Source organism: Pristiophorus japonicus, chromosome X (genome assembly GCF_044704955.1).
Source record: "Pristiophorus japonicus isolate sPriJap1 chromosome X, sPriJap1.hap1, whole genome shotgun sequence".
Taxonomy (NCBI): domain Eukaryota; kingdom Metazoa; phylum Chordata; class Chondrichthyes; family Pristiophoridae; genus Pristiophorus; species Pristiophorus japonicus.
This window is the reverse complement of record NC_092010.1, coordinates 3,499,562-3,522,578: the sequence shown is the minus strand read 5'-3', so window position 1 is coordinate 3,522,578 and position 23,017 is coordinate 3,499,562. Positions and strand designations below refer to the sequence as shown.

The 23,017-nt window shown below is 48.7% G+C and overlaps 1 long non-coding RNA gene across 1 annotated transcript in view; it reads right to left on the bottom strand.

Annotated features, from left to right (window-relative positions):
* LOC139240833 (uncharacterized) overlaps nt 1-23,017 on the bottom strand; it is a 31,349-nt gene that overhangs the window by 8,144 nt on the left and 188 nt on the right. Inside the window, exon 2 of the long non-coding RNA XR_011588748.1 lies at nt 3,982-4,180. This is a non-coding gene — a long non-coding RNA (uncharacterized lncRNA). The remainder of the gene's footprint in view (nt 1-3,981; nt 4,181-23,017) is intronic.

Below are 23,017 nucleotides of genomic sequence, written 5' to 3'. Positions count from 1 at the left end.
TGCCCCATGAATTGAAACCCATTTCTCCCACACCAGTCTTTGAGCCACGTGTTCATCTCAGTGATCTTATTTACCCTATGCAAATTTGCTCGTGGCTCAGGTAGTAATCCAGAGATTATTACCTTTGTGGTTCTGCTTTTTAATTTATCCCCAGCTGCTCACACTCCCTCAGCAGAACCTTTTTCTTTGTTCTATCTATGTCATTGGTACCTTCGTGGCCCACGACAACCGGATCTTCACCCTCCCACTCCAAGTTCCTCTCCAGTCGAGGAGTTGTCCTTAACCCAAGGCAACACATCCTTTGGTACTCACGGTCTCGGCTGCAGAGAACAGTATTTATCCCCCTAACTATACTGTCCCCTACCACGACTGTTGTGCATCTGTAAAGCATGCACTCCCATGTTCTGCCACCAGGGAGCTCATCCCCTGAAGTCTCAAGGGATCCCAGCATCCCTTGGGAGCACTGTATCTAAGCCGGCCCCCAAGGCCTGTTCCTCATTTTGGAGTGTCTTATTAAAGACTGAGGTCACTGTTACTTTAAACTCCGTGTTAGGAACACAATACTTTGACCCCGGCAGGGGGGGGGCGGGGAGCACAGACTGCCCCCTCCCATGTACTGGGACTCCTGGGGGCACAGACTTTCCCCCACATGTACTTAGACCCAAGGGGGCACAGACTGTCCCGACCCATGTACTTAGACCCAAGGGGGCACAGACTGTCCCAACCCATGTACTTGGACCCAAGGGGGCACAGACTGCCCCCTCCCATGTACTGAGACCCCAGGGGGCACAGATTGCCCCCTCCCATGTACTGAGACCCCAGGGGGCACAGATTGCCCCCTCCCATGTACTGAGACCCCAGGGAGCACAGATTGCCCCCTCCCATGTACTGAGACCCCAGGGGGCACAGATTGCCCCCTCCCATGTACTGAGACCCCAGGGAGCACAGATTGCCCCCTCCCATGTACTGAGACCCCAGGGGGCACAGATTGCCCCCTCCCATGTACTGAGACCCCAGGGGACACAGATTGCCCCTTCCCATGTACTGAGACCCCAGGGAGCACAGACTGCCCCCTCCCATGTACTGAGACCCCAGGGGGCACAGACTGCCCTCTCCCATGTACTGAGACCCCAGGGAGCACAGAACGCCTCCTCCCATGTACAAAGACCCGAGGAGGCACAGACTGCCCCTTCCCATGTACTGAGACCCCAGGGAGCACAGACTGCCCCCTCCCATGTGCTGAGACTTCAGGGAGCACAGAATGCCTCCTTCCATGTACTGAGACCCGAGGAGGCACAGAGTGCAGCCTCCTATGTACTGAGACACCAGGGGGCACAGACTGCCCCCTCCCATGTACTGAGACACCAGGAGTTGGGAGCACAACCTTCCCCCTCCCATGTACGGAGACCCCAGGGGTTGGGAGCACAGCCTGCCCCCTCCCATGTGCAAAGACCCAAGGAGGCACAGACTGCCCCCTCTCTTGTACTGAGACTCCAGGGAGAGCACAAAATGCCCCCTCCCATGTACAAAGACCCAGGGAGGCACAGACTTTCCCCCACAAGTACTTAGACCCAAGGGGGCACAGACTGTCCCGACCCATGTACTTAGACCCAAGGGGGCACAGACTGTCCCAACCCATGTACTTGGACCCAAGGAGGCACAGACTGCCCCCTCCCATGTACTGAGACCCCAGGGGACACAGATTGCCCCTTCCCATGTACTGAGACCCCAGGGAGCACAGACTGCCCCCTCCCATGTACTGAGACCCCAGGGGGCACAGACTGCCCTCTCCCATGTACTGAGACCCCAGGGAGCACAGATTGCCCCCTCCCATGTACTGAGACCCCAGGGGACACAGATTGCCCCTTCCCATGTACTGAGACCCCAGGGAGCACAGACTGCCCCCTCCCATGTACTGAGACCCCAGGGGGCACAGACTGCCCTCTCCCATGTACTGAGACCCCAGGGAGCACAGAACGCCTCCTCCCATGTACAAAGACCCGAGGAGGCACAGACTGCCCCTTCCCATGTACTGAGACCCCAGGGAGCACAGACTGCCCCCTCCCATGTGCTGAGACTCCAGGGAGCACAGAATGCCTCCTTCCATGTACTGAGACTCGAGTAGGCACAGAGTGCAGCCTCCCATGTACTGAGACACCAGGGGGCACAGACTGCCCCCTCCCATGTACTGAGACACCAGGAGTTGGGAGCACAACCTTCCCCCTCCCATGTACGGAGACCCCAGGGGTTGGGAGCACAGCCTGCCCCCTCCCATGTGCAAAGACCCAAGGAGGCACAGACTCCCCCTCTCTTGTACTGAGACTCCAGGGAGAGCACAAAATGCCCCCTCCCATGTACAAAGACCCAGGGAGGCACAGACTGACCCCTCCCATGTACAAAGACCCAAGGAGGCACAGACTGACCCCTCCCATGCACTGAGGTCCCGGAGGGGGCACAGACTGCCCACCCCCATGTATTGAGACCCCGGGGGGGGTGGGTGCACAGACCGACCCATCCCATGTACTGAGACCCCAGGGAGCACAGACTGCCCCCTCCCATGTACTGAGACACCGGGGGGGATGCACAGACCGACCCATCCCATGTACTGAGACCCCAGGGAGCACAGACTGCCCCCTCCCATGTACTGAGACTCCAGGGGGAGCACAGAATGTCCCCTCCCATGTACAAAGACCCGGGGAGGCACAGACTGACCACTCCCATATACTGAGACCCCGGGGGGGATGCACAGACTGCCCCCTCCCATGTACTGAGACCCCAGGGAGCACAGAATGCCTCTTCCCATGTACTGAGATCCCAGGGAGCACAGAATGCCTCCTCCCATGTACAAAGACCCGAGGAGGCACAGACAGCCCCCTCCCATGAACTGAGACCCCAGGGGGCACAGATTGCCCCCTCCCATGTACTGAGACCCCGGGGGGGATGCACAGACCGACCCATCCCATGTACTGAGACCCCAGGGAGCACAGACTGCCCCCTCCCATGTACTGAGACTCCAGGAGGAGCACAGAATGTCCCCTCCCATGTACAAAGACCCGAGGGGGCACAGACTGCCCCCTCCCATGTACTGAGACCCCAGGGGGCACAGATTGCCCCCTCCCATGTACTGAGACCCCGGGGGGGATGCACAGACCGACCCATCCCATGTACTGAGACCCCAGGGAGCACAGAATGCCTCCTCCCATGTACTGAGATCCCAGGGAGCACAGAATGCCTCCTCCCATGTACAAAGACCCGAGGAGGCACAGACTGCCCCCTCCCATGTACTGAGACCCCAGGGGGCACAGATTGCCCCCTCCCATGTACTGAGACCCCAGGGGGCACAGATTGCCCCCTCCCATGTACTGAGACCCCGGGGGGGGGGGAGCGCAGAATGCCCCCTCCCATGTACTGAGACCCCGGGGGGCACAGACTGCCCCCTCCCATGTCCTGAGGCCCCAAAGGGGCAAAGACTGCACAAATTACCCCTTGCTCATTCTCCCTCCCATCCACAGACTGTGAGGTCCCACTATTTAATTGTTTAATGGCTCCATGTGCTCCTCTTGCTTTAAACATCACAAACTCTCGCCTCGCTCTGTATCAGGCAGTGTGGGCCTCCTGCTTTGTCAGTGAGAGGCAGTTTGAGGTAATGATGTTGGGTTCCCGCCGGATATTGTACCCTGTTCTGTGTCTGAAACCGTTGAGTTCCCTGTAACAGAAGAGGGTGTCAGAGACAATACGTACGGACCATCAGGGGATCAAGTGATTGAACCATCGGGGTATCATTGTATGGGGCCTCATGGGCAATAATGTTAAAGCTCCCTCAACGCTGTCCCCTCAAACATTCCCCAGTCAGGTACAGCACTCCCAGCTGAGGTATGGGCAAGGTTTGTATAGGAGTGAATCCCCAGTCAACTTGCTGAATCAAAGGTCGAGCCTTATGGCATTTGTTGAACAGCTCCCAATCACTGGTTAGCCTCTCACCTCAGTACAATCCTGTCCTGATGGGATCTTCACCTTTCCAATCACTGTTGATCCTCCTGTTGTATCCCGTGTTGTACACTGGGGGCCTGGTCCCACCACATCTCTGTGAACCCAGTGACCTTTCTTCAGTCCCTGTTAATATGCTGATGGTTTGACTTCTCGCTCTCTCTCTCTCCACCTTCCTGAGATACTGTCACTCCTAGAATATTTTAACCCACAGTTCATTTAATGCAAAAGCTGTAATAGGAATATAAATGGGAACAATTTTGCGACTATCATTATAATTAATTTGGACATACAGGCAACTCTCGATTATCCGTACACAGATCCAACTGAAAACCGTTGTAACGGGATTTAAAATTCTGTTGCTAACAAGTGAAAAGAAAGCCCCAAACAATTTGGAAAAATCTCCTTCCAAACACTGTGCTCATTTGTATTTGCTCATTCTCTCTCTCTCACACAAACACTCACTCTCTCACTCACTGTAAAAATCACCCTCCCCTGCCCTTGCTTTGCTGGTGGGCGTGTGTACGCTGCTGCAGCCGCTGTCTCTCGCGGCCGCCGCTGACGTTGGGAACGGGGGCAGTGCCGGCACCGGGTTCCAGGCACAGAACCTGTACATGCTGGGAGTGGCCATCTTTTGTTACTGTTTGTAGCTGATTATATTGATTCATTCAAGTTTTAACTTATAAATGTAAACTCGCCCTAACGATTGTATTTATTCAGTAAAGTTTTAACTTACAATGTAGACTCACCCCAACGGAAAAATCGTTTACCCAAAATAGCCCAATCCCCGAGGGACCCGGATAATCGAGAGTTGCCTGTATTTGCAACTAATGATACTTGGTTGAATTACATATTTTAACATTAAATTATGCTGCTCATAAACGCGGGCATGGAATGGTTGGGCCCAATACTCGGTGTCTGTGCTGTGTGACCCTGGACTGTGGGATAAACGCGGGCATGGACTGGTTGGGCCCAATACTCGGTGTCTGTGCTGTGTGACCCTGGACTGTAGGATAAACGCGTGTGGATATCTGAACGGAATATATGGAATTAAGGACAGTAAAGTAAACGGGATATATGAAAATGTATAAGCCATGGAAGAATAGCTGGGAGAATGTCAGATTGCAAATAGTGCAACATCAGCATAGCTAACAGTCTTTCTCAAGGTTTCAAATCACTAATCCTGCCAATAACATCTAATTGTAACATGAAATAAATCTGCAGAATTGCAAGGTCTCAGTTAGTAGTCACACCATTAGATTGAAACATTTAGAGGCAATGCTTGAGCTTTCAAGAAGAACATCTCATATAGATTGACTAATGAGTGGCTGAGTTAGACTGTCAATCCATTTGTATTTTGTTATCTGATTTCAAAACTGTATAACTGTTAACGCTTTACGATGTAACTTCACCTATCCGTAGGGAGTGTGTACGCTCTATCCAGAGAGTATATCTTCTGTCTGATAGGTCTTACTGGCCGGTAATAAAGAATGCTTTGTTCAAAGCACAAGAGGTATTCGACTCAGTAATTTTACTGAACTAGATTGAAGTAAAAGAATCCGGGAATTTACATTTGGTGTCAGAAGTGGGATCTCAACGGACGACTGCCGAAAACTTGCGAATTAAGAGCCAGACTAGCCTTGGACGAGACGAGGGGAAAGTGGCCACTGGAGTGAGTATGATTTCAATACTGCTCCAGTTTCCCCCGGTTTCAAAAGTCTGAGGAAAGTTTAGCCACTCGCTGGTTCTCAGGTAGTGTCTGAACGAGATCCAGGACAATCTGGTGAATACCTTTCAAACTTAGAATACGGATAGAGATAGGGAAATTGCGCGATGACGCAAACAAAGCGGCGACTTGGAAAGATAGTTAGAGCTAGATAGGGATGGATGATCAATCATGGATCCAAAAATTAATAGGAAAGAAAAGAGATTCTTGTGAATGTCTGTTTAAATGAGAAATGCTTCTGTGATTTTTACTGTAAAAAAAAGCCGGGGAGTTGTGGTTTGTTTTATCTCAAACAGAATGAAAGTTTGTTTTAACCCTTCGTAGTGTTGTCCTGTATGTGGGAAGTTTAAGAGTGTGAACCTTATTGAATTACGTATATTCGGATGATAAGTTACGGAGCCAGGAAATGCCCAAAGGATAGGTTTGTTAAAAAAAAAAAGAAAAAAATTACATGGTCCTGGTGGTTAAAAAAAAGAAAAACTTGTTGAAAGGAAACATTCAGAGAAGGCACAGCAAAACAACTGAGATGGATTCAAAAGGATTTAAAAAAAAATTATATTAAATAACACGACCTTGAGGCTGGAACAATTGAGATAACGAAAAGCAGTCCACAGCCTACGTGCCAGACTTCTCTCTAGTCATGAAAAAAAAAGTAACGTACTAAATAGGTGCTGAAAGAAAAAAATGTTCTGAGATTTTAAATTATGAAAAAAATTCCACTGCAGTAAAAAAAAAAAATCACTCCTGTCCAGTTGGCAGAAAAACTCCATTAAATTAGGGCTTTCATTGACTGATTGGATTTAAACTGCGCAGTAACGTGAAAGGATAGGGAAATTTGGAGACTAAAAGAAATTAATTAAGGCTCATAAGAAATCAAATTTAGAAAATTAGGCTCACAGGGAATAAAATGGGGAATTAAATTTAGAAATAGGTGTTCAAATCAGGTACGACGTCGACCTTGTATATCACTTGGCCCGTCTAGGCTCTGATTGAATTAAAAAAAAAACCCGCAGCAACTCGGAAGGTAGGGCCGACACGAACGCGCAGCGGCGCAGACGCACAAACAACGCGAGACGCGCAGCGGCGCGAGCGTGCGGCCGAGAGGAGAAGGGCCGAAGCGAACGCGCAGGGAAGCGAACGCGCAGTGACGTAAACACGCAGTGACGTAGACGCGTAGTGACGCAGAGGCGCAGCAACACGAATCGCGAAAGTCAGTGCTAGTGTCAGTAAGTCTTAAGTGTTTAGAGTTTTATGTATTGAAATCGCGCGGCGACGCGAACCGCGTGGCGACGCGGGTAAGTGTTAGAAGTCTTTGTCTATCTTGTATTGAAATCGCGCGGCGACGCGAGTAAGTGTTAGAAGTCCTTGTTTATCTTTTAAAGTTTTAAGTATCTTAACTCGCGCGGCGACGCGAGCCACGGGTCGACGCGGATTGCGTGGCGACGTGAACTGCGAGGCAATGCGGATTGCGCGGCGACGTGAACTGCGGGGCGACGTGGGAGCTTTAAGTATCGCGCGGCGACGCGGGTCAGTGTTAGCATTAGTAAAGTTTGTTTATTTGGAGTTAGTTAAAGTCAGTGTTAGTTTCTGTAAAGTCTGTGTCTATTTTTAAGTTTGTTTAAATTGCACGACGACACGAACGCGTAACGACACGGTAATACGAGGGGCAGCGTGAAAATGGGTAATCAGTTGGATAAAACCACGGATGCGGATAGTCCGCTACAAAAGTTATGTGAGGAATTCCCTGAAAGAGCTGAAGACTTTAGAAAATTATCAGGAGCCCTGAACAAATTATTGGGAGATGATCAATGGCCTCTAGGTGGCACTAGAAGCGTAGAGGTAGTAAAAAAAAAGCACAGGGATTGTTAAAAAAAAATTAATTAAAAGATGCATCACTTCTGTCAAGTTGGCAAACAAATGCTATTAAATTAGGACTTGCATTGACAGAGGGAACACATGTTAAAACTGTAGACGTCTTTTAAAAAAAAAGAGAATGTGCGCACGGGAAACTTGCTAAGAGATCCTCTGGGACCTCTGAGAAAGGTATTGATCAACTACGAGTTAAAATGGCTGGCATTGTGTTAACCGAGGCTGATGATGAAATTGATGAGTGGCCACTGACTCAGCGCCCAACGGCGCCTCCCGCACTCCCTGGTCTCTTGCTCCAGTCCTCTTCCCAACACCCTCCACCTTACACTCCGGCGAGAGGAGTTAAAAATAACCCCATACCACCAAAGCAACAAACCCGAACTGGCAATTCGGATCCCCAGTTTACAAGCAATATAGCCGAAAGGACCAGATCTCACACTCAAGGGCAGAACTATATCTCGACATCACAAACAGTCCCGTAAATCTTCTAGTCAATCTACCAGTCCAAGTTGTGAAAGACATAGCAAACACCCCCGCCGATCGAGACGCAGAACTGTCAAGCAGTCAGACAGCTCTGAAACATCCTCCGGCCTAGAAATGATTTCCAAGATCCCAAAGTCCCGACACCAATTCCCTGTCAGACCAATGCCAAACCCTGATGCACAACAAGCTGCAGACCACCTCTCTATAGATGTCTGTGATCTTCAAACAACTATTTGATTGCTCACGTTATCCGGACAGATGGAGAGGACAGTTAGATATTATTGGCAGGAAAAGAAAGGGGAGGGGGGAGGTGCGCCCCCAACCCGGGTCAAGACTGAATACGTGACTAGAAAGGAAGAGCCATCTCGGGAGGAAGGATCAATAGAACCGTAGTGTTGCATACAGGATTGGATGGATAAGCAAGGATACGGTTATACTAAACAACCAAACGGCCCGAGCCCTGCTAATAAACCTCCCTATTGTCCCCGGCATGGTATGGGAAGAGGCCGGGACTGGGTAAGAGGAATTAACTGTTTTAATTGTGGGCAGGAAGGACATTGGAATAAAAATTGCCCCTACCGTCAGCATGGAAAAGGAAGAGGAGGGGGGCAAGAGGGGAGAGGAGGATCTTACACTAACTTCTCCCAGAAACAACCTCTTTGGTCAATTGTCCCCCAATTGACTACACAGCTTGATTGTGCAGTGATTCTCCCCGGACGACGAACCCATTCTGAATGAGTGGCAACCCTTTTTGATAGATACGGGAGCCTTCATGTCTTCTGTACAATCAAAGCTTAAACTCCCTGCCTCTACTGAAACACAGGAACTTTCAGGATTCCTGGGACAAATCTCGACATTCCCAGTGTCAGAACCGGTTAAAATGGGTTACCAGGAAGAATCGGTGGAACATCGAGTTGTTATCACAACCAATCTGGACTGTAACTTGATGGCTAGAGACCTCCTTTGCAAATTTCAGTTGCATTTGGAGTATGGAGATAATGGGATGATTGTAAAACAGGAAACCCTTAAGCGGCAGTATTATACCACTAGAACCCCTCAGTGGTGGTCTCTGGACCTGCCGCAGGCACCCTATCACGTGACCCTAGCATACGATCCCAGTGGAAAGAATCAGGACCTGCAGAACTTTTATCAGGATCACGAAGGGGAAGTGAAGGTAATTCTATTAAGGGCTAGAGTGACTGGACTGGAAAGAGAGGCAGATTTTGTGGAAGTGGATAAGAATCTGTGGAAACAGCCCCTAACAATGGCACCGCATATTGCTCGTGAAGTATTAGCCCCTCACCATGCTAAAGATTTTGGAGTTATGGTACGCAAGGCCATAGATGAGGCTGACCCTACCAGCCGGGATGTGCAAATCGTAAAACCTGGCCGAACAGTCCAATTTCATGGGGACCCCGAGAAGGTCTTAAGGACTCTACAGCATCATACCGGCTCTGGCATACCTGACTATGTGGATCCTCATGTGTGGGCAGAGAACCCCTCCCAAGTGGGTTATACTCCCATTGATCCGATTAAGATCCCAGTGCAGGGCAATCCGACAGAACCCACTGAAATCACAGGCAATCCTAAACTGACCTTTCGGCACTGTACTGCAATTAATCCGGCCTGTTTTCCTTACTGAGCCACCCCAAGATGAGGAAGAACCCAGTCATGATTGCTTATCTTTAATTTAAGAGGCCACATCAGTCAGGGAAGATTTAGTTGATGTACCAATGGAAGATCCAGACTGTATTCTTACTGAGCCAACCCAAGATGAGGAAGAACCCAGTCATGATTGTTTATGTATGTTGACGGAAGTACTTCTATTAATCCAGAAGATACACGAATCTCAGGATACGCCATAGTAAACCAGGAGAATCAGGTCTTGGAATCTGCCGCTTTGAAACCGCCTATTCTGCTCAACAAGCTGAACTATTCGCCCTCACCCAAGCCTGTATCTTGGCCAAAGATCTCAAAGTCAATATCTATACCGACTCTAGGTATGTCTTTGGGGTGGTCCATGATTTCGGACAATTATGGAAAAATAGGGGATTCCTAACCTCACAGGGGAATGAGATATCTCATAAACAGTTAGTATCTGATTTGTTGCAAGCCCTCATGTTCCCCAAACGCATTGCCATTGTCAAATGTACCGCCCATACTACTGGAAATTCTCTGGTTGATATAGGGAATCATTGTCCTGACCAAGAGGCCAAACAGGCCTCTCGTGACCAACAGATGGTAGTGCCCAAAATTATGAGTCAGACTAAAAATCCTGCGAAGGATAAGTTAGCCTCGGAAAAACCAATGCCAACCATCCAAGATGTTATAAAAGCACAGGAGGACGCTCCTGAAAAAGATAAACTGTTGTGGAAATATTATGCATGTACTTATGACAATGTTTCTAAACTCTGGACCACTCCCGCGGAACAGACTTGCATGTCTGACGAGTTGGCCTCATGGGTTATTGAATGTCTGCATTTTGCTACTCATTGTGGAGCAAGGGCAACAAGTGATACGCTTTTGGCTACTTGGTGGCACCCTAGACTCCAGGCGCTCACCCAGAACATCAGTAGTCGTTGCCTGGTTGACCAGCAACATAATCCAGGGAAGGGAGTCCCCTGTGATTGGGGTAAAACGCCCCTACCCGAAGGTCCCTTTGAGACATTTCAGTTGGACTACATTGAGTTGCAAAAAGTTCAGTGTTACAAATATGTGTTAGTAATAGTAGATGTGTTTAGCAGATGGATTGAAGCCTACCCTAACCTGGACAATAAGACTCAGACTTATTAAGGTGTTAATGAGGGAAATTGTTCCTAGATATGAGATCTCAGCTAGACTGATGACCACCTATGTTCTTTCTCTGACTCAGGCTCTGCGACTAGTTCACAACCAGGTTCAAGATGCTCACCTCGACCTCCCAGTTTTACCCGAATTGTCCCTCGTGGCACCAGGGAAGTATGGATTCGGAAGGGATTAGAGCCACAATGGGAGGGGCCTTTTCAGGTGTCACTCACTACCCCCACTGCAGCCAAGGTTGAGGGGAAAAGTGCCTGGGTTCACCTGCACCACTGCAAGCTCATCACCATTTAAACAAATTTTGCTGGTTAGTCTAATTCCTGTTTCTGTTCCAGATCTCCTCTTCCCCATAGCTGAACAAGGCAGTTGACGGAGGATCAGTTTGAACTTTTACCCGTAAGACAGCCAAATACATTGACGGAGACCTGAAGAAGGGAAACGGGAAAACAGAACTCTTTTTATCAGCTAAATAATTGGACTATTTATAAGATGACACTGTGTCTGTATGCCACTGTCTGCATAATAGTGTTGATATGACAGTTTTGGCGCACGGGAAGGAAGACAAAGGCGAGAGCTCCATGTAAACACCTTTTTGTATATGTCTTACGTTTATGCGGAAAAAGGGCGCTTCACTAGATGCTGGGTGTGTTCACATATCCCTATACATTCCAAAGGAGGAATTCCTTTGTGCACCGTTCCCCTGACCCTAACTGAGACTGTTAGATGGATTCAAAGAAACGATATTGGAACAGGTAGCTAACCACACTGCTGAGGCTCTGGAGGGCATCACAGCTGAAATGGTAGCGATAAGGACCGTAGCATTACAAAACCGAATGGCTCTCGATTACCTGTTAGCTGAGAAAGGGGGAACGTGTGCCCTGATAGGATCTGAATGTTGCACTTACATTCCTGATAGTTCAGAAAACATAACCCACCTTGCCGATCACATAAGGAGGGAGGTGAAGAAGTTATCCAGACCAGCAAAAGAACTTAGCAGGTTTGATTGGTTTCTGGGTGGATCTTGGAGATCCTATCTAATACATGGGGCAATTGTTCTCATCGTAATAATAATTACCTGCTGTTTGATTGTTGGTTGCCTTAACCTCTGCTGTAAAGTAATGATGACAAGGTTAGCAGACCCTCTTGTGGTCAAGGGTTCCCAGGTTATGATCCAACAAACTAGAGAACTACTCAACAATAATATGATTCTGGAAAGGGAGTGCGAACGGATGAATGCAATACTCCTAGAATGATCCTAAATGTTATCATAGAATGATAAAAGGAGGGAATGTGGATATCTGAACGGAATATATGGAATTAAGGACAGTAAAGTAAACGGGATATATGAAAATGTATAAGCCATGGAAGAATAGCTGGGAGAATGTCAGATTGCAAATAGTGCAACATCAGCATAGCTAACAGTCTTTCTCAAGGTTTCAAGTCACTAATCCTGCCAATAACATCTAATTGTAACATGAAATAAATCTGCAGAATTGCAAGGTCTCAGTTAGTAGTCACACCATTAGATTGAAACATTTAGAGGCAATGCTTGAGCTTTCAAGAAGAACATCTCATATAGATTGACTAATGAGTGGCTGAGTTAGACTGTCAATCCATTTATATTTTGTTATCTGATTTCAAAACTGTATAACTGTTGACGCTTTGCGATGTGGCTTCACCTATCCGTAGGGAGTGTGTACGCTCTATCCAGAGAGTATATCTTTTGTCTGATAGGTCTTACTGGCCGGTAATAAAGACTGCTTTGTTCAAAGCACAAGAGGTATTCGACTCAGTAATTTTACTGAACCAGATTGAAGGAAAAGAATCCGGGAATTTACACGCGGGCATGGAGTGGTTGGGCCCAATACTCGGTGTCTGTGCTGTGTGACTCTGGACTGCAGGATAAACGCGGACATGGACTGGTTGGGCCCAATACTCGGTGCTCCACCTGATCCTCTGTCATCAACTGAACTGAAATTTAGCAGCAACCTATGTCAGTTGTGACTCAGTGCGGAGCACACTCACCTTAGTCAGAGGTTTGTGGGTTTAGGTCCCACTCCAGGGACTTGAGCACATCTATCTCGGCAGATACTCTAGTGTAGTGCTGAGGGAGCGCCACACTGTCGGAGGGCAGTACTGAGGGAGTGCCGCATTGTCGGAGGGGCGGGACTGAGGGAGCGCCGCACTGTCGGAGGGGCGGGACTGAGGGAGCGCCGCACTGTCGGAGGGGCGGGACTGAGGGAGCGCCGCACTGTCGGAGGGGCGGGACTGAGGGAGCGCCGCACTGCCGGAGGGGCGGGACTGAGGGAGCGCCGCACTGTCGGAGGGGCAGTACTGAGGGAGCGCCGCAGTGTCGGAGGGGCGGTACTGAGGGAGCGCCGCTCTATCGGAGTTGCAGTACTGAGAGATGCCGTACTGTTGGAGGGGCAGTACTGAGGGAGTACTGCACTGTCGGAGGGGCAGTACTGAGGGAGTGCCGCACCGTCGGAGGGGCAGTACTGAGGGAGCGCCACACTGTCGAAGAGGCAGAGTACTGAGGGAGCACCGCACTGTCGGAGGGGCAGTGCTGAGGGAGCGCCGCACTGTCATAGAAACATAGAAACATAGAAAATATGTGCAGGAGTGAGCCATTTGGCCCTTCGAGCCTGCACCACCATTCAATGAGTTCATGGCTGAACATGCAACTTCAGTACTCCATTCCTGCTTTCTTGCCATACCCCTTGATCCCCGAGTAGTAAGGACTACATCTAACTCCTTTTTGAATATATTTAGTGAATTGGCCTCAACTACTTTCTGTGGTAGAGAATTCCACAGGTTCACCACTCTCTGGGTGAAGAAGTTTCTCCTCATCTCGGTTCTAAATGGCTTACCCCTTATCCTCAGACTGTGATCCCTGGTTCTGGACTTCCCCAACATTGGGAACATTCTTCCTGCATCTAACCTGTCTAAACTTGTAAGAATTTTAAACGTTTCTATGAGATCCCCTCTCATTCTTCTGAACTCCAGTGAATACAAGCCCAGTTGATCCAGTCTTTCTTGATATGTCAGTCCCGCCATCTCGGGAATCAGTCTGGTGAACCTTCGCTGCACTCCCTCAATAGCAAGAATGTCCTTCCTCAAGTTAGGAGACCAAAACTGTGCACAATACTCCAGCTGTGGCCTCACCAAGGCCCTGTACAACTGTAGTAACACCTCCATGCCCCTGTACTCAAATCCCCTCGCTATGAAGGCCGACATGCCATTTGCCTTCTTAACCGCCTGCTGTACCTGCATGCCAACCTTCAATGACTGATGTACCATGACACCCAGGTCTCGTTGCACCTCCCCTTTTCCTAATCTGTCACCATTCAGATAATAGTCTGTCTCTCTCTTTTTACCACCAAAGTGGATAACCTCACATTTATCCACATTATACATCATCTGCCATGCATTTGCCCACTCACCTAACCTATCCAAGTCACTCTGCAGCCTCATAGCATCCTCCTCACAGCTCACACTGCCACCCAACTTAGTGTCATCCGCAAATTTGGAGATACTACGTTTAATCCCCTCGTCTAAATCATTAATGTACAGTGTAAACAGCTGGGGCCCCAGCACAGAACCTTGCGGTACCCCACTAGTCACTGCCTGCCATTCTGAAAAGTACCCATTTACTCCTCCTCTTTGCTTCCTGTCTGCTAACCAGTCTCAATCCACGTCAGCACACTACCCCCAATCCCATGTGCTTTAACTTTGCACATTAATCTCTGTGTGGGACCTTGTCGAAAACCTTCTGAAAGTCCAAATACACCACATCAACTGGTTCTCCCTTGTCCACTCTACTGGAAACATCCTCAAAAAATTCCAGAAGATTTGTCAAGCATGATCTCCCTTTCACAAATCCATGCTGACTTGGACCTATCATGTCACCTCTTTCCAAATGCTCTGCTATGACATCCTTAATAATTGATTCCATCATTTTACCCACTACCGATGTCAGGCTGACCGGTCTATAATTCCCTGTTTTCTCTCTCCCTCCTTTTTTAAAAAGTGGGGTTACATTGGCTACCCTGCACTCCATAGGAACTGATCCAGAGTCGATGGAATGTTGGAAAATGACTGTCAATACATCCGCTATTTCCAAGGCCACCTCCTTAAGTACTCTGGGATGCAGACCTTCAGGCCCTAAGGATTTATCGGCCTTCAATCCCATCAATTTCCCCAACACAATTTCCCGACTAATAAGGATTTCCCTCAGTTCCTCCTTCTTACTAGACCCTCTGACCCCTTTTATGTCCGGAAGGTTGTTTGTGTTCTCCTTAGTGAATACCGAACCAAAGTATTTGTTCAATTGGTCTGCCATTTCTTTGTTCCCAGTTATGACTTCCCCTGATTCTGACTGCAGAGGACCTACGTTTGTCTTTACTAACCTTTTTCCTCTTTACATATCTATAGAAGCTTTTGCAGTCCATTTTAATGTTCCCTGCAAGCTTCTTCTCGTACTCTATTTTCCCTGCCCTAATCAAACGCTTTGTCCTCCTCTGCTGAGTTCTAAATTTCTCCAGGTCCCCTGGTTCGCTGCTATTTCTGGCCAATTTGTATGCCACTTCCTTGGCTTTAATATTATCCCAGATTTCCCTTGATAGCCATGGTTGAGCCACCTTCCCTTTTTTATTTTTACGCCAGACAGGGATGTACAATTGTTGTAGTTCATCCATGCGGTCTCGAAATGTCTGCCATTGCCCATCCACTGTCAACCCCTTAAGTATCATTCGCCAATCTACCTCGCCAATTCACGCCTCATACCTTCAAAGTTACCCTTCTTTAAGTTCTGGACCATGGTCTTTGAATTAACTGTTTCCTTCTCCATCCTAATGTAGAATTCCACCATATTATGGTCACTCTTCCACAAGGGGTCTCGCACAACGAGATTGCTAATTAATCCTCTCTCATTACACAACACCCAGTCTAAGATGTCCTCCCCTCTAGTTGGTTCCTCGACATATTGGTCCAGAAAACCATCCCTTATGCACTCCAGGAAATCCTCCTCCACCGTATTGCTTCCAGTTTGGTTAGCCCAATCTATGTGCATATTAAAGTCACCCATCATAACTGCTGCATCTTTATTGCATGCACCCCTAATTTCCTGTTTGATGCCTTCCCCAACATCACTACTACTGTTTGGTGGTCTGTATGCAACTCCCACCAGCGTTTTCTGCCCTTTGGTATTCCACAGCTCCACCCATACCGATTCCAGATCATCCAAGCTAATGTCTTTCCTGACAATTGCATTAATTTCCTCTTTAACGAGCAACGCCACCCCGCCTCCTTTTCCTTTCTGTCTATCTTTCCTAAATGTTGAATACCCTTGGATGTTGAGTTCCCAGCCTTGGTCACCCTGGAGCCATGTCTCCGTGATGCCAACCACATCGTATCCGTTAACTGCTATCTGCACAGTTAATTCGTCCACCTTATTCCGAAAACTCCTCGCATTGAGGCACGGAGCTTTCAGGCTTGCCTTTTCAATACACTTTGACCCTTTAGAATTTTGCTGTAAATTGGCCCTTCTTGTTTTTTGCCTTGGGTTTCTCTGCCCTCCACTGAGACTCATCTCCTTTCTGTCTTTTGCTTCTGTCTCCATTTTAAGAACATAAGAATTAGGAACAGGAGAAGGCCATCTAGCCCCTCGAGACTGCTCCGCCATTCAATAAGATCATGGCTGATCTGGCCGTGGACTCAGCTCCACTTACCCGCCCGCTCCCCGTAACCCTTAATTCCCGTATTGGTTAAAAATCTATCTATCTGTGATTTGAATACATTCAATGAGCTAGCCTCAACTGCTTCCTTGGGCAGAGAATTGCACAGATTCACAACCCTCTGGGAGAAGAAATTCCTTCTCAACTCGGTTTTAAATTGGCTCCCCTGTATTTTGAGGCTGTGCCCCCTAGTTCTAGTCTCCCCGACCAGTGGAAACAACCTCTCCGCCTCTGTCTTGTCCATCCCTTTCATTATTTTAAATGTTTCTATAAGATCACCCCTCATCCTTCTGAACTCCAACGAGTAAAGACCCAGTCTACTCAATCTATCATCATAAGGTAACCCTCTCATCTCCGGAATCAGCGTAGTGAATCGTCTCTGTACCCCCTCCAAAGCTAGTATATCCTTCCTTAAGTAAGGTGACCAAAACTGCACGCAGTAGTCCAGGTACGGCCTCACCAATGCCCTATACAGTTGCAGCAGGACCTCCCTGCTTTTGTACTCCATCCCTCTCACAATGAAGGCCAACATTCCATTCGCCTTCCTGATTACCTGCTGCACCTGCAAACTAACTTTTTTTGGGATTCATGCACAAGGAGCGTACATCCGGTCCAGGGTGTCCCTGGAGATGGCGCACGCGGTGTCCACCGGTACGCTCGCGGCCTTCCGCGAGAGGTGGGCACCGGAGGGACTGGAGTGCATCATCACGCTCGGCAACCAAATTTTAATTTGATTTTATGTTTTTAGGTTAATTTGTTTTAATTGCCGGTGCTTTTAGTGTCCCCCTCCCCTTTTATAGGGGGCACTTGGAGGGGAAAAAAAAGGGAAAAAAAAGCCTTGTAAATGGTTGGTGTTTCCCCCAGATCGGGGGGGGGGCACGGTTTAATATTTTTTGTTTACTCCCAAAAAGAGTTTCATGCACAAGGACCCCCAGGTCCCTCTGCACCGCAGCATGTTGTAATTTCTCCCCATTCAAATAATATTCCCTTTCACATTTTCTGACATTGTATTCCATCTGCCAAACCTTAGCCCATTCGCTTAACCTATCTAAATCTCTGCAGCCTCTCTATGTCCTCGACACAACCCGCTTTCCCACTAATCTTTGCGTCATCTGCAAATTTTGTTACACCAAACTCTGTCCCCTCTTCCAGGTCATCTATGTATATTGTAAACAGTTGTGGTCCCAGCACCGATCCCTGTAGCACACCACTAACCACCAATTTCCAACCCGAAAAGGACCCATTTATCCCGACTCTCTGCTTTCTGTTCGCCAGCTAATTCTCTATCCATGCTAATACATTTCCTCTGACTCCGCGTATCTTTATCTTCTGCAGTAACCTTTTGTGTGGCACCTTATCGAATGCCTTTTGGAAATCTAAATACACCACATCCATCGGTACACCTCTATCCACCATGCTTGTTATATCCTCAAAGAATTGCAGTAAATTAGTTAAACATGATTTCCCTTTCATGAATCCATGTTGCGTCTGCTTGATTGCACTATTCCTATCCAGATGTCCCGCTATTTCTTCCTTAATGATAGCTTCAAGCATTTTCCCCACTACAGATGTTAAACTAACCGGCCTATAGTTACCTGCCTTTTGTCTGCCCCCTTTTTTAAACAGAGGCGTTACATTAGCTGCTTTCCAATCCGCTGGTACCTCCCCAGAGTCCAGAGCATTTTGGTGGATTATAACGGATGTATCTGCTATAACTTCCACCATCTCTTTTAATACCCTGGGATGCATTTCATCCGGACCAGGGGACTTGTCTACCTTGAGTACCATTAGCCTGTCCAGCACTGCCCCTTTAGTGATAGTGATTATCTCAAGGTCCTCCCTTCCCACATTCCCATGACCAGCAATTTTTGGCATGGTTTTTGTGTCTTCCACTGTGAAAACCAAAGCAAAATAATTGTTTAAGGTCTCAGCCATTTCTACATTTCCCATTATTAAATCCCCCTTCTCATCTTCTCGGGGACCAACATTTATTTTTGTCACTCTTTTCCGTTTTATATATTGGTAAAAGCTTTTACGATCTGTTTTTATGTTTTGCGCAAGTTTACTTTCGTAATCTATCTTTCCTTTCTGTCTCCCTGCATAGGTTCCCATCCCCCTGCCATATTAGTTTAAATCCTCCCCAACAGCACTAGCAAACACTCCCCCTAGGACATTGGTCGGAGGGGCAGTACTGAGGGAGCGCCGCACTGTCGGAGGGGCAGTACTGAGGGAGCGCCGCACTGTCGGAGGGGCAGTACTGAGGTAGGGCCGCACTGTCGGAGGGGCAGTACTGAGGGAGCGCCGCACTGTCGGAGGGGCAGGACTGAGGGAGCGCCGCACTGTCGGAGGGGCAGGACTGAGGGAGCCCTGCACTGTCGGAGGGGCAGGACTGAGGGAGCGCCGCACTGTCGGAGGGGTAGTACTGAGGGAGCCCCGCACTGTCGGAGGGGCAGTACTGAGGGAGCGCTGCACTGTCGGAGGGGCAGTACTGAGGGAGTGCTGCACTGTCGGAGGGGCAGTACTGAGGGAGCGCTGCACTGTCGGAGGGGCAGTACTGAGGGAGCGCCGCACTGTCGGAGGGGCAGTACTGAGGGAGCGCCGCACTGTCGGAGGGGCAGTACTGAGGAAGTGCTGCACTGTCGGAGGGGCAGTACTGAGGGAGCCCTGCACTGTCGGAGGGGCAGTTCTGAGGGAGCCCTGCACTGTCGGAGTGGCAGTACTGAAGGAGTGCCGCACTGTCGGAGGGGCAGTACTGAGGGAGTGCCGCACTGTCGGAGGGGCAGTACTGAGGGAGTGCCGCACTGTCGGAGGGGCAGTACTGAGGGAGTGCCGCACTGTCGGAGGGGCAGGACTGAGGGAGCCCTGCACTGTCGGAGGGGCAGTACTGAGGGAGTGCTGCACTGTCGGAGGGGCAGTACTGAGGGAGCGCCGCACTGTCGGAGGGGCAGTACTGAGGGAGCCCTGCACTGTCGGAGGGGCAGTACTGAGGGAGCCCTGCACTGTTGGAGGGGCAGTACTGAGAGAGCATTGCACTGTCAGAGGGGCAGTACTGAGGGAGTGCCGCACTGTCGGAGGGGCAGTACTGAGGGAGAGCCGCACTGTCGGAGGGGCAGTACTGAGGGAGCCCTGCACTGTCGGAGAGGCAGTACTGAGGGAGCCCTGCACTGTCGGAGGGGCAGTACTGAGGGAGCCCTGCACTGTCGGAGGGGCAGTACTGAGGGAGTGCCGCACTGTCGGAGGGGCAGTACTGAGGGAGTGCCGCACTGTCGGAGGGGCAGTACTGAGGGAGAGCCGCACTGTCGGAGGGGCAGTACTGAGGGAGTGCCGCACTGTCGGAGGGTTGGTCTTTCGGACGAGATGATAAACCGAGGCCCTGTCTGCCCCCCTCGGGTGGATGTAAAAGATTTGGAAGAAGACACATAGAAACATAGAAAATAGGTGCAGGAGCAGGCCATTCAGCCCTTCTAGCCTGCACCGCCATTCAACGAGTTCATGGCTGAACATGAAACTTCAGTACCCACTTCCTGCTTTCACGCCATACCCCTTGATCCCCCGAGTAGGAAGGACTTCATCAAACTCCCTTTTGAATATATTTAGTGAATTGGCCTCAACTACTTCCCGTGGTAGAGAATTCCACAGGTTCACCACTCTCTGGGTGAAGAAGTTTCTCCTTATCTCGGTCCTAAATGGCTTACCCCTTATCCTTAGACTGTGACCCCTGGTTCTGGACTTCCCCAACATTGGGAACATTCTTCCTGCATCCAACCTGTCCAAACCCGTCAGAATTTTAAACGTTTCTATGAGGTCCCCTCTCACTCTTCTGAACTCCAGTGAATACAAGCCCAGTTGATTCAGTCTTTCTTGATAGGTCAGTCCCACCATCCCGGGAATCAGTCTGGTGAATCTTCGCTGCACTCCCTCAACAGCAAGTATGTCCTTCCTCAAGTTAGGAGACCAAAACTGTACACAATACTCCAGGTGTGGCCTCACCAAGGCCCTGTACAACTGTAGCAACACCTCCCTGCCCCTGTACTCAAATCCCCTCGCTATGAAGGCCAACATGCCATTTGCTTTCTTAACCGCCTGCTGTACCTGCATGCCAACCTTCAATGACTGATGTACCATGACACCCAGGTCTCGTTGCACCTTCCCTTTTCCTAATCTGTCACCATTCAGATAATAGTCTGTCTCTCTGTTTTTACCACCAAAGTGGATAACCTCACATTTATCCACATTATACTTCATCTGCCACGCATTTGCCCACTCACCTAACCTATCCAAGTCACTCTGTAGCCTCATAGCATCCTCCTCGCAGCTCACACTGCCACCCAACTTAGTGTCATCCGCAAATTTGGAGATACTACATTTAATCCCTTCGTCTAAATCATTAATGTATAATGTAAACAGCTGGGGCCCCAGCACAGAACCCTGCGGTACCCCACTAGTCACTGCCTGCCATTCCGAAAAGTGCCCATTTACTCCTACTCTTTGCTTCCTGTCTGACAACCAGTTCTCAATCCACGTCAGCACACTACCCCCAATCCCATGTGCTTTAACTTTGCACATTAATCTCCTGTGTGGGACCTTGTCGAAAGCCTTCTGAAAGTCCAAATATACCACATCAACTGGTACTCCTTTGTCCACTTTATTGGAAACATCCTCAAAAAATTCCAGAAGATTTGTCAAGCATGATCTCCCTTTTACAAATCCATGCTGACTTGGACCTATCATGTCACCATTTTCCAAATGCGCTGCTATGACATCCTTAATAATTGATTCCATCATTTTACCCACTACTGAGGTCAGGCTGACCGGTCTATAATTCCCTGCTTTCTCTCTCCCTCCTTTTTTAAAAAGTGGGGTTACATTGGCTACCCTCCACTCGATAGGAACTGATCCAGAGTCAATGGAATGTTGGAAAATGACTGTCAATGCATCCGCTATTTCCAAGGCCACCTCCTTAAGTACTCTGGGATGCAGTCCATCAGGCCCTGGGGATTTATCGGCCTTCAATCCCATCAATTTCCCCAACACAATTTCCCGACTAATAAAGATTTCCCTCAGTTCCTCCTCCTTAATAGACCCTCTGACCACTTTTATATCCGGAAGGTTGTTTGTGTCCTCCTTAGTGAATACTGAACCAAAGTACTTGTTCAATTGGTCTGCCATTTCTTTGTTCCCCGTTATGACTTCCCCTGATTCTGACTGCAGGGGACCTACGTTTGTCTTTACTAACCTCTTTCTCTTTACATACCTATAGAAACTTTTGCAATCCGCCTTAATGTTCCCTGCAAGCTTCTTCTCGTACTCCATTTTCCCTACCCTAATCAAACCCTTTGTCCTCCTCTGCTGAGTTCTAAATTTCTCCCAGTCCCCAGGTTCGCTGCTATTTCTGGCCAATTTGTATGCCACTTCCTTGGCTTTAATACTATCCCTGATTTCCCTAGATAGCCACGGTTGAGCCACCTTCCCTTTTTTATTTTTACGCCAGACAGGAATGTACAATTGTTGTAATTCATCCATGCGTTCTCTAAATGTCTGCCATTGCCCATCCACAGTCAACCCCTTAAGTATCATTAGCCAATCTATCTTAGCCAATTCATGCCTCATACCTTCAAAGTTACCCTTCTTTAAGTTCTGGACCATGGTCTCTGAATTAACTGTTTCATTCTCCATCCTAATGCAGAATTCCACCATATTATGGTCACTCTTCCCCAAGGGGCCTCGCACAATGAGATTGCTAATTAATCCTCTCTCATTACACAACACCCAGTCTAAGATGGCCTCCCCCCTAGTTGGTTCCTCGACATATTGGTCTAGAAAACCATCCCTTATGCATTCCAGGAAATCCTCCTCCACCGTATTGCTTCCAGTTTGGCTAGCCCAATCTATGTGCATATTAAAGTCACCCATTATAACTGCTGCACCTTTATTGCATGCACTCCTAATTTCCTGTTTGATGCCCTCCCCAACATCACTACTACTGTTTGGAGGTCTGTACACAACTCCCACTAACGATTTTTGCCCTTTAGTGTTCTGCAGCTCTACCCATATAGATTCCACATCATCCAAGCTAATGTCTTTCCTAACTATTGCATTAATCTCCTCTTTAACCAGCAATGCTACCCCACCTCCTTTTCCTTTTATTCTATCCTTCCTGAATGTTGAATACCCCTGGATGTTGAGTTCCCAGCCCTGATCATCCTGGAGCCACGTCTCCGTAATCCCAATCACATCATATTTGTTAACATCTATTTGCACAATTAATTCATCCACCTTATTGCGGATACTCCTTGCATTAAGACACAAAGCCTTCAGGCTTGTTTTTTCAAGAGCGGGGGAGGTCTCTCCGGTGTCCTGGGAACAGTATTTATCCTCAATCCACACAGACAGATGACACGGGCCATTATCACAGGGC